The sequence below is a fragment of the Ailuropoda melanoleuca genome, chromosome 6 (assembly GCF_002007445.2).
Source record: "Ailuropoda melanoleuca isolate Jingjing chromosome 6, ASM200744v2, whole genome shotgun sequence".
NCBI lineage: Eukaryota > Metazoa > Chordata > Mammalia > Carnivora > Ursidae > Ailuropoda > Ailuropoda melanoleuca.
The window spans coordinates 51,550,963-51,569,682 of record NC_048223.1 but is presented as its reverse complement, the minus strand read 5'-3'; the positions used below and the strand labels follow the sequence as shown (position 1 = coordinate 51,569,682).

Sequence of the window (18,720 nt, the reverse complement as noted above, 5' to 3'; positions counted from 1 at the left end):
TTATTTATTTTTACATTTTAGGTATTTGTGGAAAAAACTAATTCCCGAATATATTAAATTGAGTTTGAAGCCATAAAGAGGAAGAAAAAAATAAAGCTAGTAAGGATTAGAGCAGAAATAAATGAAACAGAATACAAAAACAATAGGGTCAATGAAACCCAAAACTGGTTCTTTGGAAAGATCAACAAATTGACAAACCTTTAGTTAGATTAAGAAAAAAGAGAATACTTAAACTACTAAAATCAGAAGCTAAAGAGGGGATGTTACTACTGGTTACAGAATAAATAGCATTATAAGAGAATACTATGAACAGTTGTATACCAAACAAATTGGATAACCTGGAGGGCATGGACGAATCCCTAGAAACACTTAAACTACCAAAACTGACTCAAGAAGAAAAAGAAAATCTGAATAGATCCATAACAAGTAAGAAGACTGGCTCAACAATCAAAAATCTCCCAACAACTTTCCATTCTGTTATTAAGGCAAGGTGCTAGACTAGCTTCCCAACTAGTATAAGATTCGAAGGCAGAGTCCCATGCCGGAAGCAACATACTGATGTGGGTGGGGGAACAGAGATCAAAAGGAAAAGCTCACCAAAGGCATGGTTTCTATTATTATGTGCATAAGAAAGCTTTCTGCATCCCTCTTGAATTATTGCCTCTCATTATTCACTGTAACAAATAAAGTGATGTGGTTTCTATTTATGAAGAAAATAACAACATATTCATTAAAAAAAAATCTCCTAACAAAGAAAAGCCTTTTATTAAATAAATAGAAGAAGACTTTTCAACTTATTCTATGAGGCCAACGTTACCGTGATACCAAAGCCTGAGAAGACACTACAAGAAACTACAGACCAATATCCTTACTGAATGTAGACACAAAAATCCTTACCAGATGCTAGCAAATAGTATTCAGCAGCATACAGAAAGGATCATACACCACGACCAAAGGGGGTTTATCCCAGGAACGTAATAATGGTTTAGTATGCAAAGTCAGTCAATGTAGTACAGCACATGAATAGCATGACGGTAGGGGAGAAACACATGGTCATTTCAACTGATGTGGGAAAAGCACTTGATGACATCCAACATCCCTTCATACTCAATAAACTAGGGGTAGAAGGGAACCTTCTCAGTATGATAAAGGCTATATATAAAAAACCCACAGCTAACATCATACTCAGTGGGGAAGGAGAGAAAGCTTTTCCCCTAATACCAGTAACAAGACAAGGATACCTGTTTTTGCCACTTCTCCTTAGCATAGTATTGGCAATTCCAGAGCAATTAGACAAGAGAAAAAAGAAATAAAGTACAGCCAAATTGTAATGGAAGAAGTAAAACTCTATATCATAGATTACATAAAGAATACATGCAAATATGTGTACATACCCCCCAACACACACCCTCCTTTTAGAGCTAATTAATGAATTTAACAAAGTTTCAGGATACAAAAATCACAAAAATCAGTTGAATTTTTATGCACTAGCAGTGAAAAATCGGAAAAGGAAATTAAGAAGACAATCCCATTTGCAATAGCATCCAAAAGAATAAAATACTTAAGAATACATTTAACCAATGAGGCACAACACTCTCACAGTGAAAACTACAAAATATTGCTGAAAGAATTAGAGAAATCTAAATAAATGGAAAGGCATCCTGTGCTCGTGGGTTGGAAGACTTAATATTGTTAAGATGACAATATTACCCAGAGTGATAGGCACATTCAGTGTAATCACTATCAAAGTCCCAACAGTGCTTTTTCAAAAATGGAAAAGCCCATCTTAAAATTCATATGGAATTTCAAGGGACCCGGAATAACCAAAACAATGTGAAAAAGAACAAAGTGGTAAGACTCACATTTCCTGACATTAAAACTTGCTATAAAGCTGCAGTACTCCAGACAGCATAGTACTGACATAAGGAAGGTCTACAAACCAGTGGACTTGAGAGAATGGAGAGCTCAGACATAGCCTTCACATCTATGATCCATTGATTTTCATCAAAGTTGCCAAGACCATTCAGTGAGGAAAGGACAGTTTTTTAACAAGTGGTGCAGGGATATCCACTTTCAAAAGTATGAAGTTGGGCCCTTACTTTATACCATATTCAAATATTAACTCAAAATGGATCAAAGACCTAAATTTAAAAGCTATAAAACTTAAAAAAAAAAAAACACCGTAGGGGCACCTAGGTACCGCAGTCATTAGGCGTCTGCCTTCAGCTCAGGGCGTGATCCCAGCAATCTGGGATCAAGCCCCACATCAGGCTCCTCCGCTGGGAGCCTGCTTCTTCCTCTCCCACTCCCCCTGCTTGTGTTTCCTCTCTCTCTGGCTGTCTCTCTGTCAAATAAATAAATAAAATCTTTAAAAAAAACAACAACACCACTGTAGAACTCTGGGGAAAAATTAGGAAAAAGTCTTCATAAACTTAGGTTTGGCAGTATTTTCTGAAATATGACATGAAAAGTATAAGTGACAAAATAAACAATAAGTTGGACGTCAAGTGAGTAAAAAGGCAACCCATGGAATGAGAGAAAATATTAGCAAATCATATGCCTGGTAAGGAACAAATATCCAAAACATATAGAGAACACAAACCTAATTTTTTAAATGGGCAAAGGACTTGAATAGACATTTTCCCCCAGAGGATATGCAGATGGTCAGTGAGCACATGAAAAGATGTAAATCAAAGATACAGGAGATATCACATCATGCCTACTAGGATGGTTAAAATTAAAAAGAAAATAATAACTAGCGGTGGTGAAAATGTGGAGAAGGTAGAGCTCTAGTACATTGCTTGTGGGAATGTAAAATGGAAAAGCTACTGTGGAAAACAGTTTGGCAGTTCCTTAAAAAGTTACACATGGAATACTTTAACATCCAGCAATTCCACGCCTAGTGTATAACCAAAACATGGGCCCAAACTGACACTCGCACAGCAATATTCATAGCAGCATTAGTCATAACAGCTAGAAGGTGGGAACAACCCAAGTGTCATCAACAGATCAGTGGGTAAACAAAATGTGGTATTACACATACAATGGAATATTATTCAGCAATAAAAAGAACGAAGTACTGGGGTGCCTGGGTGGTTCAGTCGGTTAAGTGTCCAGCTCTTGACTGAGGCACAAGCCATGATCTCAGGGTCATGAGATCAAGCCCGGCATCAAGCTCCCCCCTCAGTGAGGAGTCTACTTGAGATTCTTTCTCTCCCTCTCCCTCTGCTCCTCCCCCCACTCACATGAGCGCTTTCTCCCTCTCGAATAAATAATAAATCTGTTTAAAAAAAATGAAGTACTTATACATGCTACGGCATGGTTGAACCTTGAAAAATACTATGGTAAGTAAAATAAACCAGACAGAAAAGGACAAGTTGTAATGTATCACTTAAATGAAATATCTAGAACAGGCAAATTCATAGAGACAGAAAGTAGATTCAAGGTTTGCCGGGGCTGGGAGGAGGAGGAGGGAATGGGAGTTATTGCTCGGTGGGTACAGGATTTCTGTTTGGGGTGATGAGGGAGTTTTGGAAATGGTGGTGATAGTTGCACAACATTGTGAATATAATTAACACCACTAGATTTTATAGTTAACAGTGGTTAAAATGGCAAACTTTATGTTATGTGTATTTTATCACAATAAAAAAAGTAGTTTGTCTTGCAAGTTGTTGAGCACATCGTTCAGGACTATGAGATAATTGACCCAGAGGATAAATATCATGATGGTTGTTTGCGTCTCAATTTAGCCTGTGTACACAGAATACACATTTGCCATGACCTTGTAGTACACTATCCTATCAAGATGTTGATAATTAACCAAATTAGGAAAACATATTGAATCAGAAATGGCATTATTTTTATGAACTGGTTACACCTAAAGAAAAGCAGATTTTATTAGTGAAAAATGAGAAGATAGAAAGTATTCTCTAGATTCTGGTGAAATTTCAGGGCAGTTTCCGGAAGGTTAAATGGCCTGATCATATTAAATGACTCTGGTGGACTAAATAATGGCCCCAGTGTTGTCCACATCCAAATCCCTGAGACCTGTGATTATGTGACCTTACATGATAAAAAGGGACTTTGCAGATGCGGTTAAGCTAAGGATCTTGAGTGGGGAGGGTATCCTGAACGATCTGGTGTAAGCAAGTAATCAAGGTCCCTCTAAGGAAAGTAAGAGGGTGGGAGTGAAGAGAGGGGATGTGGGCTGCAGCCATGGGAGAGGGGGTGAGGTGATGAGAGGCACAGAGGTCAGAGTGACGTGGGGCCACTCCCCAAGGAAGGTGGGTGGCCTCTAGGAGCCTGGCCGGAACAGGCAAGGAACTGGGTTCTCCCTATGGAACCTCCACAAGGAAAGCTGTCTTGCAGACCCATGTTAAACTTCCCATCTCCAGGCCTTATATAATAAACTTGGGTTATTTAAGTCACTGAGTTTGTCATAATTTGTTAAAGCAGCAACACAATTAATGCAACGACAAATTTTACTTCCAGAGTCATTGTTACAAAAGTAACAATGAGAAACAGTTTTATCACAACCACTATTTTTGTATCACTCACTTAAGATTATGGGTTTGTGAAGGATTGCTCTCCTTGATGAAGAGAGTAATGTAGATAATACTACCACTTACAGTGCATTTGCCAACAAAGCATTGTGCTGAAAGCTTTGCGTACTTTATTTCAAAAATCCTTACCACCTCTCCAGGTAGGTACCGTTGTCTCCTTTTATAGATGAGGAAACAGGCTCTATAAGGTTAATTTCTTTAAGTTCCTGTAGTAGTGGTGTGACTGGGCATGTGCCGAAGGATAATAGACAGGAGCTAAGCTATTTGTTACTTGTGATACATTAAAGGCAGTTGCTACCAGTAAGAGAATGAAAGTCTGAGAGAAAAGAAAGAAGATACAAAGAGAAGTTGGGATGGGCAGGTCTGTGCATTCAGGAAAGTTTAGTTCAGGATAGCTAAGCTCTCGTCCACATGGGGGCTTAGGAAAGCAGGAAGCAAGCAGCCATTTCTATGTTGGGCATTTGAAAGTCAAATATTCACATGGCTTAGATGTTCCCAAGAGAAAGATCTGTTTTCTTATAATTTCTGGAAAAAATAATGTTCTCTGTATTAAAACTACTTCATAATGAATGTTGCTACATGGTACATTAGGCGCAAGTATGATTTGTTGAAGTTTTGCCTAATTGTTGTTGTTCCTAACTGGAATATTTAATGTATATTTTGTAGATTTGTTTTGCAAACAATAGCAAATCTAGCGGACATTCTTTGAAGTATGAAGCAACGGTGCTTACTACTGGGCCACTTTTATTATTCTGTTTTACATATGAATACAATTAAACACTTTTCTAAGAAATTCAAACGTTTTAAAGAGCATGGATAAAAATATTTGATGATTTGGAATGTAGATGAGGGATGGCTGGTATAAGTTTTTTAAAAAAAGTGAAAAGGCTCATAACGTTTGGACTGATGACTACGGTGGAGTTTCTGCCCTAGGGTCAAATCCCATTGATAAGGTATCTGTTTTTGCAGTAACTGAAGTACTTAGGATTGAACTAAATATCTCATGTCACTGCCTAGAGGGGGGTGAGGAAAATGTGCAGCGATAAGGTGCTAGTTAGCCCCGGCTGGTGGTGTCGGATAGGAAGGGGGCTGGGCAGGAGATTAATATGTGCCCACATTAGCCCATGTCAAGAGCTGAAAACACTATGCTGAATTTTTATCCTGAAGATGGAAACAGCATTGTTAGGAGAACTTGAACATGACATAGAGACACATGTTAAACCGATGTTACTTACGGACACACCGTTCATTCATTTGCTGGTGAGACAGCTTCTGAGTGGTTGATTGGTTGTTTTTAGACCTCAGAATGAACCCGAGGCAAAATCACAAGATGGGAAGTTTTATTTCAGTCCTGCTGCCCATGCTTGTTCTCAAGCCTTCAGCCTCCCGACTCCCCCCTCAGGCTTCGGGGCCTGGAAACCAGTTACCGAAAGGCTCCAGGGACAGGGATGCTGGTTGTTTAGGATAAAAGGTGGTTGTGTTCAGAGGAAGAGCGAGAATGTGTGTTTAGGAAAGAAGTGGCACCCGGGTGTTAAATTCTGTTACCTGCGGGCAGCCAGAACTATGGTGTCCTTTATGTTCTTTTTGCCTTTTTTTTTTTTTTTTTTTTTTTTTTTTTTCAGGGCGTGATCCCGGCGTTATGGGATCGAGCCCCACGTCAGGCTCCTCTGCTGTGAGCCTGCTTCTTCCTCTCCCACTCCCCCTGCTTGTGTTCCCTCTCTCGCTGGCTGTCTCTATCTCTGTCAAATAAATACATAAAATCTTTAAAAAAAAAAAAAAAAGAAAAGAAACAACAAAAAGAATATGTTAGAATTTTTTCCTGCAATTTCAGTGTTTTTTCTTTCTGATTCATTTGCAGTTTATCTGGCCTGTTTTACTTATTTGGCTATGTTATTTAAATTGTTTAGAAACTTATTTTTTTCAAATTGGTTAAAGCAATGTTTCCAATTGCTACAGATTTTTACAGCTTTTATGCACCATTCAAACATCTTGAGGTGTGGTACGAAGCAATGAATATTTTAAATGGCTTCAGACTTTAAGGAGTGAACATTTAGGTTGCTCTCAACTTTATACAGTTACCAGTAGAGTAGAACAATATAACTAGTTAATATTTCTGACTAGATATTTTGGGTAAGTCATTGCATCGCTTTGGGGTCTTGAAGGATATGGTAAACCATGAAAGAGAAGCAGAATGGGCTTATCATGGAGTGCACTGGGAATACTACTTTATCCTGGGGTCCAACATCAGAGCAGACCTCTCTGGAGAGGTGTCATTTGTCCCAGCACAATTATCCTACAAGGGACCACCCTGTACAGTCAGCTTTATTGACCCATTGCTGTGAGGGAGATCACACACAGAAGAATTGTGTGGCCAGATGCCTATCTGGCCAAACCAAGAAAAGATAAAGTTATTATAGGATTTGGGGTAAGAATGGAGTTTCGGTGAAATATAAATGAAGCAGTGTTTGGATAGACTTAAAGCAATCCAGAGGTCAACATCAGGTCAAAGTTTCCTTAGAAACATCAGCGTCATGTTTCCTTAGAAACTACAAAGTTAAGGGGCGCCTGGGTGGCACAGCGGTTAAACGTCTGCCTTCGGCTCAGGGCGTGATCCCGGCGTTATGGGATCGAGCCCCACGTCAGGCTCCTCTGCTGTGAGCCTGCTTCTTCCTCTCCCACTCCCCCTGCTTGTGTTCCCTCTCTCGCTGGCTGTCTCTATCTCTGTCCCTCTCTCGCTGGCTGTCTCTATCCCTGTCAAATAAATAAATAAAATCTTTAAAAAAAAAAAAAGAAAGAAACTACAAAGTTAAGATAGATGCAGAGTGTTGTATCCAGAACCCCCTTATCTTACTTGGGTTGGAAATCAAGGCTGATTCTATGTATCAAATTGTCTTAGATTCTCTAGGCAAGAGTGAGATATTTTATTCTTAATGTATAGTTTCAAACAACAAAGCTTATGATAGTCTGTGGTTTTGGAAAACAAAGATTTTCAACAGTAATCACTCAACAAAGAGTGATTATGGTGCTTGTGATTATGACGCGTGTCCTTGGGAGAAATAGCATGTTCTGGGGAGAAATAGTTTCCTGTAAACTTTGTGGCCGACTTTACCCATGGTTAGTATTCCAGCCTGGTAAGAGATGGAGCTGATTTTCACTGTCTAAGCCCCAGCCAAAGCTTAGCCTAAAAGAGATAACCAGCCAAGAGAGTGGAAAAGAACTTCCCAGGTGTGAAGGTTATGGACTGGAAAAGATCTTAACACATTCAAGAACCTAAAAGCTACTACAACAGTAACACAGCAAATGATTAGAAATGAGATGGGAGAGATAGGCAGGGGTCGGATCTTGCTGTTAGCTTTACTAAGGATTCTGCATTTTAGCAAAGAGCAAAGGGAGGCCATTAAAGGGATGTAATCCCCATGGGGGGAGTTACCCGATCTTTTCATTCTCAGATGGAGAACACATGGTTGGGGCAATCGCGGAAGCTGGTGAAGACGGTGGTTTTGATGCAAATGACAGTAGTAAAGAACAAATACCTAGAGAGTCAAGATTTGGGGAGAACCAAAAGGTCTTAGTGAGAGTTGGAATGTGTAGGGAAGGAAGAGGGAGGAGAGTCGAAGGTGGTGTCATTAGTGAAGATGTGGAAGACACAGGAGGCAAGGCAGGACTGAGGACAGCGTTGTAGGTCTTAATTTGTGTGAGGCATGAAAGCACTTGGATATATGGATATAGGGTTCAGAAGAGACGTTGAAGTTGTTGATAAATACAATCTTAAGTGTTTATTTGAGGCCATGGAAAAAGAAACTAACAGGATTTTTTTTTTTTTTAAAAAAGAGAGATTCAGGACAAAGCCCAGAAAAACTACCAAACCCAGAGGTAGACAGGAGAAGAGCCAGCAAGGGAGCTCTGACGTCATGAAAATACCCAAATTCATTTACCAAAAGCTTGTTTGATGCTTTGATATTACCTCAGTTGTACCTGTCATCAGTCTCTTAGATGAAAAAAAAGAAAAAATGTTGACCTCCTAATCCAGCTTCTGTCTCTGCCCACTGCCCCTCTGTGCTAACTGTACACTTCCCCCCTTAGGCATCTCCTTCCTGAAAGGCCTGTGCCTGAAGCTAGCAAATGTTTATTTATTTGTGAAGGGCATGAAAAATACAAGTGTCCATGTGACGTGTTATCACGGCACTAAAGAGTTGTTTTAAATTTATTTTAATTGTATGTTCTAACTACATCATTGACCTGTGAATCCCCAGATATAATATGTACTTTCATGCTTCCGAGCGGGCGTTCTCGCTGTTCCCTTGTGTTCGAATGCCCTATCTTCCCTGTTTTAGACTAACCAAGTCCTGCTTAACTTTTAAAACCTGGCTCCAGTGGCATGCTGTCCTCTGAGCCTTCTGCTGTCCTAATAGGCAGAAGGAACCACTCCTCCTCTATATCCCTACAGTCTTCTCTGCATTCTATTAGTAGAGATCTTGTCACATCTCATTTTGAGAAGGTATAGACAGGTATAGATGTATCTGTCACTGTCATTAGACTCTGACGTTCTTACAGGAAGCAACTATATGTTATTTGACTTTACATCCATGATACTGAGAACACAGCTCATTGAATTTAGTCACGTGTGTTTGGAGATGACGCGCCAAAAGACAATGTGGATATCCCTGTTTCAAGTGCAGGTAAATGTTGTGCCATATGCAAACAAAATATTCAGCTGACTTTTTAACTTTACATCCGATTTTACCTTGTACAGACTGTAAGATACATATATATACTATACCCACTTCTCCAGGCCTTTTAACATGCTGTTCCCTGCCTGGCAAATACCTCTATCTTTTCCCTCCCACAATTCTGCCCCACCTTTCAACATTTATTCCAACTAAACTTCATTAAAGAAACATTCAACTAACTCCTCCCTCCACCTCCGGGTATCTTGCTCAGTTGCAAGGTCTGCTGTCACCCTGCACTCTCATTTTTTTAAAAGATTTTATTTATTTTTTGGAGACAGAGCACAAGCAGGGGGAGGGGCAGAGGGAGAGGGAGAAGCAGGCTCCCCAGTAAGCAGGGAGCCCATTTGGGGCTTAATCCCAGGATCCCAGGATCATGACCTGAGTGGAAATCAAGAGGCAGATGCTTAACTGACTGAGCCACCCAGGCGCCCCTGCGCTCTCCTTTTTAACACACTTCATCTTTTAGTCAGTCGGTGAGTGTTGCTTTCTCACTTAAGACTGAAAACTCCAGGAAGGTAGGGATGAAATTTGTGCCTTTTTTTTTTCCCAAGGGAGGGAAGAAGGGCAGATTTTAAAATTTTTTTTGAAAGTAGATGAAAGAAACAGAATAAAATAATAAGCCCTCCTGTACCATCACCTAGCCCCAGTCACCATGAAACCATGGCCAATCCTATCCCTACTGCAACCCTACCTATTCCCCACACCTTTATAATATCTTGAAGGAAGTCTCAGACATTGTATGATTTTATTTGCAGATGTTTCAGTATGTGTTTCTAAAAGCAGTCCTTTTCATAACAACCACAATGCCACTGTCACACCTAGAGATGAATTGAGCAGCTTTACTAACATCAAATATCAGGCAGAATTTAAATTTCTAATTTTTTCATCATTTTACAAATGTGCTTTCTGGACTCAGGTTATGAACAAGGTTCACATCTTGAACTTAGTTAATAGTCTTTTAAGTCTTTTTTTAGCTATGGATTGACCCTCTATTTTTTCTTTTTGTTTCATACATTTGTAAATGTAAACACTGCTTTTTTTTTTTTTTAACAGATATAGCCCCAAATCTTAGTCCAGTCCTGGTCATGGTATTTATTTTGATAAGTATGGTGTTTGATGAGTTACTTGGTTGGATAAAAATGAGGTGCATGAACAAGAAATCCCAGAGAGGAGATACTTAAAGAAATAAAACTTAATAGCAGCCTTTGATTTCTCTGATCTCATATTTCTGTAGTCTCCTCTGAATATTGAAACTTATTTGTTACACAACAGATGCGTGATTTTGAGGGAAATAGTATTATTCTTTGAAAATCTCTAAGAATTTAACTCACCCTTCAATTCTTTTAATCAGTTCATTTTAACCACTTTTGCTGGAAAAGAATGGCCATTAGAGCAGCAAAATGAAGGCATCCTGTAAAGGGTTTTCATTGTTTAATAAAATTTACCTTTCCGCCTTGAGAAACTGTCATTGGTCGGCCATGCAGCCTCTGTTTTACTATTGTCGGATGAGAACACTGCAGCCTTTAATGCAATCAGATTCCTTGGGAAGGGAGTTTATCTTCTTACCAGGTACTGACACTATAATTAGGGGAAACAAAGCCCAGCAGTGACTCAGTGTAGAGAATGATGTTATTGAAAACTGAGAAACTACTGCAAGAAGGAATTCTCAGTAAATAATGAAGAAAATCTGAAATAAAAGTTAAACTTAACTCTTAGTCCATGTTGTTAAAAACAAGACACCAGGACCAAAATGGAGTTACTTATGCTAAGCCCCAGGTCACCAAACCAAGACTTAATTACAGTTTCGATCTGCTCCAGAAATGGACTCTCAAACCAATTAATCGGGAATCACCTGATCAGCACTAGTGAAGAAATCTGCCTGATGGATCCCTGCCATCCCATAAAGGAAAGTGACCTTGCCCCAACCAATCCACTTCCTGCTAGTATAACTTTCTTGTCACTGCTCCCTTCTGGCTATAGAAGCCTTTAATTTTGTACAGCTCCTCAGAGCTCTTTTCTGTCTGCTAAATGGGGTGCTGCCCAATTCGTGAATCATTGAATAAAGCCAAAAGATCTTTGAATCTTATTCAGTTGAATTTTGTTTTTTAACAATATAAACTGATGAGCACAAAAATAAAACTGTTTTCCCTGAGATAATATTGACAGTATTTATAAAGATTATTATTATAAAGTATATCTTCCTCTCTCTAGCCACCTCCATTCAGATTTCCGGACGTAAAACCATCGTTTCTTATATATCCAGCAATTTGCTATTAGAATGCAAATATGTATAGCTACATATATATCCGTGTGTGTGTGTGTGTGTGTGTGTGTGTGTGTGTGTACATACACACATGGGATCAGACTTTTTCTTTTTTTTCTTTTTTTTTAATATATTTTTATTATATTATGTTAGTCACCGTACAGTACATCCCTGGTTTTTGATGTAAAGTTCGATGATTCATTAGTTGTGTATAACACCCAGTGCACCATGCAATACGTGCCCTCCTTACTACCCATCACCAGTCTACCATTCCCCCACCCCCCTCCCCTCTGAGGACCTCAGTTTGTTTCTCAGAGTCCATAGTCTCTCATGCTTCATTCCCCCTTCTGATTACCCCCCTTTCTTTATCTATTTCTTCTCCTACCAATCTTCCTAGTTTTTATGTTCCATAGATGAGAGACTTTTTCTCTACCTTATTTTTTTTAACCCATAAATGCATCTTAGGTATTTTTCCATAGGAACATGTATAGCCTCTTTATTTTTAATGGTTCTGTAGTGTTTCACTGTGTATGGTTGTACCATAATGATTTATTTAAATCGTCCCCTTATGATGGCATTTAGATGTTTTCCTGTTACACACCAGCTCAGGCTGTGCTGCAGTGGTCATACATAGTGTGTATGAATTTATATGTAAGGTAAATCCCTAAAAGTGGAATTTCTAGGCTAAAGAATATTGGCCTGTCAATAGATGTTGCAAGTTGTTCTCTGAAAACATTATACCCGTGTATGCTACCACCAACGGCCCATGAGAAGGTCGTATTTCCCTTCCCTCTGGCCAACACTGAGCATTATTAATCCTCCTAATCTTTGCCCATTTGAAAGATGAAAGATGATCTCCCACTGCTGGCCTTTATTTTGTTTCATTTACCAGTGTCAACATGGGAAAGTCTTAGTGACTGATGAAACCATACATCAATAAGCAGGGTACGAGAACAGAATGTGTTAAGTTGGAATGACCACTGTGAACCCTGAAACGAAATCTTGATCATGGCCGTCCCGAGCAGCCACAGAAGCAGCCCTCTGCTCATCACCGGCACTTCTGTTACACACCTCTGGAGCCCAGATTTCGATCGCTAATGTCATTCTCTACTAGAGGAAACCAAGGCTCCTGAGGATAGTTAATTTAATGTCCTGAGGAAGGAAATAATCAGGGGGCATCCAGATATTCGTATTTTTTCTCTAGGAAGTCAGGGTGTTCTCAAAATCTTTGGAGGCAATTCTAAAAAGCCAAAGAGGCCAATTTTAGGGGGTTCCCTATGACCAAGTTGAGCCAACTTGCAAAAAATGACAATAATCATATTAAATTAGAACCATTGAATTTTTAGAAGACCATGAGTTTATAATGATGTGCAAAAGGAAAATTTATACAAGGTGTAAAAAAGATAGTTGTAGTTCCTAAAAAGATGAATAGATTATATTTAGCTTTTGTTAATTTTAGTAAATAGGATAATGTTTATTATAGAATATATAATTTATTAATAATTATAATACATCAATTTTTATTAAGTATATCTATTAATAAAGAAGAAGTTAAGGGGCGCCTGGGTGGCTCAGTCATTAAGCGTCTGCCTTCAGCTCAGGGCGTGATCCCGGTGTTATGGGATCGAGCCCCACATCAGGCTCCTCCACTATGAGCCTGCTTCTTCCTCTCCCACTCCCCCTGCTTGTATTCCCTCTCTCGCCGGCTGTCTCTATCTCTGTTAAATAAATAAATAAAATCTTTTTAAAAAAATAAAGAAGTTAAGTTCCTGTTTCTATTTGTATGGACAGAAAGAGCAAACCAGTGTTCATGAATTTTTTCCCAACAGTTCTGAGGGTAAAAAAAACATATCAAGGAAGGGCTAATCAGCAAGTGGGATCTCCCTGGGGGACAGGAGTTAATAGTTAATAGTGTGACCCCTAGTCACACACAGTAACCATTTAAATGAGAGTCCAATGGTGTGTTTGAAGGTGTCCTTCAAGACGAAAAATTGGGCAAATGTCCCTCCTAAAGAAAGCTAACTGCACACACTCATTTTCTCATCTTCCAGGTAATGTAACATTTAGATGACCCTATAATTATAATGAAGTACTGATAAGACATACATAACTTTCCAGTTATACCGACAGACTATGTCAATATATCATTATGCAAGGATAAAAATTAGGTGCAGCCAGCCTCAATTCTAGTAAAAACATCAAGTTTTCTAAAATTTAAATCTATACAAATGAACTGTATTAAGGATCGTGTGGTAAACTGAATAATGAGTTCTCAAGATGTCCATGTCCTAATCCTGTCGAATCTGTGAATTTTACCTCATATGGCAAAATGGATTTTGCAGATGGATTAAGAACCTTAAGGTAGGAGACGATTCTGGATTATCTGGGTGGGCTGATGTCACGACACTCCTTGTAGGATGGTCACAGGAGGCGTCCAAGTCAGAGGGGGAGGTAGTGGTGTGTTGGAACAGAAGATGGAGCATTGTGCTTTGAAGACAGAGGTAGGGGCTATAAACAAAGGAATACAGGAGGCCACTAGAAGCTGAAAAAAGTCAAGGAAATGGATTCTCTTCTCAGCAGCTCCAGAAAGAACCAGCCCTGACAACATCTTGATGTTAGCTGTTGTGAAAGTGATTTTAGATTTCAAACTCTAGAACTGTCAGAGAACAAATTTTTGTTGTTTTAAACCACTAAGTTTGTGGTAATTTGTTACAACTTCAATAAGTAACTAACAGATAGGTTTGGAAAAAATTCCATGATGTGGTAAGTGAAACTTTGTAATAAAAATCTAACTATGAGTGGTACAAATGTGAATTATCTGCTAATGGGTCTCCTATTCTGATTCCAATTCAACCCCTCCTCCAAAAAAATTTCAATCCAGTCAGCAACCCAGGATTTGCCACCTTCACTTGACCGAGATGGCATTCTTTTTCTCTTGGGTCATGTAAGATTAGTAGAACCCAAGCTGAGTAAGAAATAAAGAAGTGGATTGTTTGTGGACACAAGCACAGAGGGAAGGCTATGTGAAGATACAAGGAGAAGACTGCCATCCACAAACCAAAGAGAGTCCTCAGAAGAAACCAACACTGCTGACACCTTGATCTTGAACTTCCACCCTCCGGATCTGTGAGAAAATAAATTTCTGTTGTTTAAGCAGCATAGAAAAAAATGTACCCTGGGCAACCCAAAGTACCTAGTCAGTGGTACTTTTTTATGGCAATCCTGTAAACTAATATAAATATCTATTGAAAATTAGTGTTTACTAAATCATGAAACAATCAACATTCCTCTGAATATCTCTATACTGCTTATATAAGTAACACATTAAAATATAAGGATTTAAGAAATACTTCGTGTTGCAAATTTAACATTTTAATTTAAAGTCACAAACTCAATGTATTAGTTTCCACTGTAAGAAGCAAAAAGAAGAGTATGCAAAAATTACAAATTTGATAACAAAACTTATTTTCAAGAATGATTATATCACAGAATTATTGTTTTTCTTATTCATATTCCCATTCTTATTAGCTTCCCAGGATCAAAGTTTGACTCATCTTGGCTCCCTTCCTCCACCATTGTGGTGTGGGTGGTTGTGTGTTCCTCGCTGTGTCTCCACACAAGACTTTCAGGATCAAGTGATTCCTGGCCAAGAAACAAACATGGAATCATCCCATTCCCCGGTGGATTCCAATGAAGACAGGTAAGCTACAGCTCCAAGAGGAGGTGTTGGAGGAGACGCAAGCTGGGTCTGCAAGGGATCGAGCACACGTGAGGCGGCAGACATAGATATGCCACATGAAGGTCCCCTGCTTGCATCATATACTCTGTAAACTACATCAGTACCACCTGAGCAATAGACATGTTGTATCGGCAAAGTGATTTTTTGCTGTTACACGGTGCTTCTGCACCTGTAGGTTGTTTCAGTAATAGATATGTGAGACCTTTTGTTTGAAAAAAAATTATTTTTTACTCATCTTGGATTCTAGTAATCTTATGAAATTTCATGCACATAAGGTCTTCTGACTCTGTGCTTCATTTTTTGTGGACTTGTCATTCATTGCCTTTATTTATTTATATTTTGGCTTTGTGTTATGTTTCCTTCATTATTCTTCCACATCATTAATTTTTTTTCTGATAGTGCTTTTTTCCCCAAGGCTTTCTACTGAATTTTAAGTTGAGATCATGTATTAAGTTTCAGGAATTACTTTGTGCTCTCTAATTCTGTATCCCTGAGAGTTCTCATTACATTGCAGAAGAGCTCTTCTGTCTGTTCCGTTATTTCTGTGTCAGTGTGAGTCATCTGTTCTAGTCATTTACTCCATATCCTTTCTTCAAACTGTTATGTTCTCTTAAATGGGCATAAGTTCTTTTAACATCAGAAAACTCAATGAAAAATAATGTAGGGGTATTTTTCTCTCTTAGATTAGCAGCATATTGGTTTATAAGCTAAGAGCACTCACATGAGGTGTGATAAGGTTGGATGTTCTGTTCTCAGGTTTTTCCAGAGCTTTTCTCTCTTCCTTGTGTCACTCCTTCCACTCCCTCATGTCTAATTCCTAGGATCACCTTCAAATAAAATGTCTGGTCACAAGTCCTTGTTGAATGGTCTGCTTTAGGGTAATCGCAAACTAAGACACTTACCGTGTATTAAATTAGATTCTTAGCAAGAAGCAATGGTGGGAAAATTTTTGGTTAAGAACAGTCTTCTCCAGCTTCCCTCAAACCATCCCATCAAGGCAGCTGATGGGTCCATGCAGAGATGAGTTGTTACCCTCTGATGGCCTTCATAGTGAAATGAGCTGGGCTGGAGCTGACCCTGTTCTGTGACCCCAGTAGTGTATGGTCATATCATGTAATGCCTAAACTAGGAAGCTTTTAAAAGTTCTCCCATAATTTTTATCATCACCTTTAAAATTGCAAGTAAAGCCAGATGTTGTAACATATTTGTTGAATCCACTTTAAGCTGCACATCTGCTAAACTGACTGATTTCAGTAACAGGTTTAGATGGGTGGAGAGATCAGACATGGATACCACCTGGACAATAAGAGTTAATTCACCTAAAGGACGCAGAAGGAGGTCAACACAATTAAAATACATGGGCAACTTTCCAACACAAACCAAGATGTGCAGCTTCCTAGTTCCAAATGTCTCTCCAGAGGACGTATGTAGATGATAATCCCTGTTTAGTGAGGGTCCTAGCAGATGTCCTGGAAGCAGAGAAATCTCCTCACCTATAGTCATACATACAGACAGACAGATAGACATACAATGCTGGAATTTTCCTGCGTATAGCCCAGTCTAGGTATGCATAAGTGACACCCTTAACTGACCCAAGTGCACCTCATCAATCAGGTGGTTAACATGTTCCAGAAAATGTAATTGCAAGGTACAGGGTCTTTAGGCATAAACAAAGCCCTCCTCCTTCAGTCTCATGCTCTCCAGTCTAGTACAGCCTGAACCCACCCCTAAGGAAACACAGCAAAGTTCAGGTTCCCAGCTCCTTCCAGGAGGTGTGTGAGCAGGTAGTCAGACCAACTGTGGGGCTTGGGTTGAATGGGTTTCCACAGCAGCCTGCATTTACCTCTGTAGCATTTACCACAAGTGGAAGTTAAGCTCCACGAGGGCAGGCATTTTTGTGTTTTGTGCATCGCTATGTCCCCAGTGCCTAGAACAATGCCTGACACATGATAGAGCCTCAATAAATATTTGTCAATAAATAAATTAATGAATTAGAGATTATATATCCAATACCTCTCTCCCTCCCTAGGTCATAAACTCCACAAAATGAGGGATCTTTTACCTGAGTCACTTCTGTCTCTAACACTGTACCTGCTTCAAAAACGATGTTGTATAAATTCTGGCTAAGTTAGTGAATGTCTGCATGAATGACATTTGGTAAAATACATTCAGCTAAGATTGAAATAAATATTAATTACATATTCTTGTTTCAAGACTTCCTTGTAGATAAACCTCTTAGGTGAAATAATCATTCAGTAATACGTCCTCTCAGCTTCTAGGATCAGATGTTTCACTTATCTCAACAATACACATTCAAAATACCCAATTCAGTGTCACCTTTCCAGAGAAAATTATTTTCTCTCTTGGATTATTCCAAAATATGTAGGAATATACGTTTCCTCTCTGCCTTCTTTTATAAATTGGTGTTGACTTTTATTTTTTTCTTTTTTATTTTATTTTATTTATTATTTATTTATTTTTTATTTTATTTTTTTTATTATATTATGTTAATCACCATACAGTACAATCCCCGGATTCCGATGTAAAGTTTGATGCTTCATTAGTTGCGTATAACACCCAGTGCACCATGCAATACGTGCCCTCCTTACTACCCATCACCAGTCTATCCCATTCCCCCACCCCCTCCCCTCTGAAGTCTTCAGTTTGTTTCTCATAGTCCATAGTCTCTCATGTTTCATTCCCCCTTCTGATTACCCCCCTTTTCTTTATCCCTTTCTTCCCCTACCGATCATCCTAGTTCTTATGTTCCATAGATGAGAGAAATCATATGATAATTGTCTTTCTCTGCTTGACTTATTTCACTTAGCATTATCTCCTCCAGTGCCGTCCATGTTGCAGCAAATGTTGAGAATTCGTTCTTTCTGATAGCTGAGTAATATTCCATTGTATATATGGACCACAGCTTCTTAATCCAGTCATCTGTTGAAGGGCATCTCGGCTCCTTCCATGATTTGGCTATTGTGGACAATGCAGCTATGAACATTGGGGTGCATATGGCCCTTCTCTTTACTACGTCTGTATCTTTGGGGTAAACACCCAGTAGTGCAATGGCTGGGTCATAGGGTAGTTCAATTTTTAACTTTTTAAGGGACCTCCACACTGTTTTCCAGAGTGGCTGTACCAACTTGCATTCCCACCAACAATGTAGGAGGGATCCCCTTTCTCCACATCCTCTCCAACAATTGTTGTTTCTTGCCTTGTCTATCTTTGCCATTCTAACTGGCGTAAGGTGGTATCTCAGTGTGGTTTTGATTTGAATTTCCCTGATGGCTAATGATTTTGAACATTTTTTCATGTGTCTGTTAGCCATTTGTATGTCTTCATTGGAAAAGTGTCTGTTCATATCTTCTGCCCATTTTATGATTTGTTTATTTGTTTCTCGTGTATTGAGTTTGAGAAGTTCTT

The 18,720-nt window shown here is 39.0% G+C and overlaps 1 pseudogene; it reads left to right on the top strand.

Annotated features, from left to right (window-relative positions):
• The first annotated feature begins 9,196 nt into the window (after positions 1–9,196).
• LOC117802798 lies at positions 9,197–15,327 on the top strand (annotated as a pseudogene).
• The last annotated feature ends 3,393 nt before the right edge of the window (positions 15,328–18,720 follow it).